The following is a 1077-nucleotide window of genomic DNA, read 5'->3' as shown; positions in this document are numbered from 1 at the left end:
TGACAGATGTTATATATATATGACACATGTTATATACAGTAAATATGCTAAACAGATTTAATGCAATTTCTGTCAATCTTGCAATGCAGTTTTTCTTTAATTGTTTTTTTTCTTGCATCGGAGCCGATGTTTTCACACCGGCCTGGGCAGGCAAGGTGAATGTATAAGCAACTCTTCGCCTTTTTTTGTAATTCTTATCACTGGGAGTCATTTAAAAAGGTTGTTCATCAAAGCATTACTCTCCAATATGTTCTTAACATTATCTCTGAGAAAGGGAGAACACTAATGAAAACTGCGTAACAGACAATCCCACCCACACAGGCAGGTCTGTGCCACATCGCCTCGACACTCATGGTGTTTTTCCATTAAAAACTGAATGATGGAAGGAGTAAAAAAGGTGCAGTATGGCTGAAGAGAAATGGTGCTAATAACACGTTGGAACATGATGCTTTGTGAATGCTCTTGACCCCTGTGTGTACTGTACGCTTCAGTTCCCGTCTCATTTTTTTAATGTACTGTATATGTTCGAAGGCAGGGAAAAAAATGATGAAAGTATTTTAAACTCAGATACGGGTAAATCATCTGATTCAGCACTCTCTCTCACTTTAGTTTTTTTTATTTTTTATTTTATTTTATTTTAAAGGAGAAAAATCTTACCTGTTACTTTATTTTCTTTTTAAATGTTACAGCTACAAAAATGTATATTTTTAAAAAAATTGTGAATCTGTTATATGATGTTCGATAGAAATAAATAAGAAAAAAGCTTTATAGATTTAATTTCTGTGGTCAATTTATTCCACACATTTGTTCCAGAATGAGAAAATTAAATTAGCATGTCATACTCTGAGTATGAGTTCAACATCAAATGAAGAGGGAGAAAAACATTCACATTATTATTTGTTTATCAGCATGCTTTGAGCAAAATGCACAACAGGTGTCTAGCTGCACTATAGAAAATAGTATCAAATACAAGCTGCAATAATGAAGATTACATTAAATTTCCCGTAATGCCTTTCAAATGTACTTATTGTACATACACACACACACACACACACACACACAGACACACATATACAG

Source organism: Poecilia formosa, unplaced genomic scaffold (genome assembly GCF_000485575.1).
Source record: "Poecilia formosa unplaced genomic scaffold, Poecilia_formosa-5.1.2 Scaffold190, whole genome shotgun sequence".
NCBI lineage: Eukaryota > Metazoa > Chordata > Actinopteri > Cyprinodontiformes > Poeciliidae > Poecilia > Poecilia formosa.
This window is presented reverse-complemented; position numbering follows the sequence as displayed.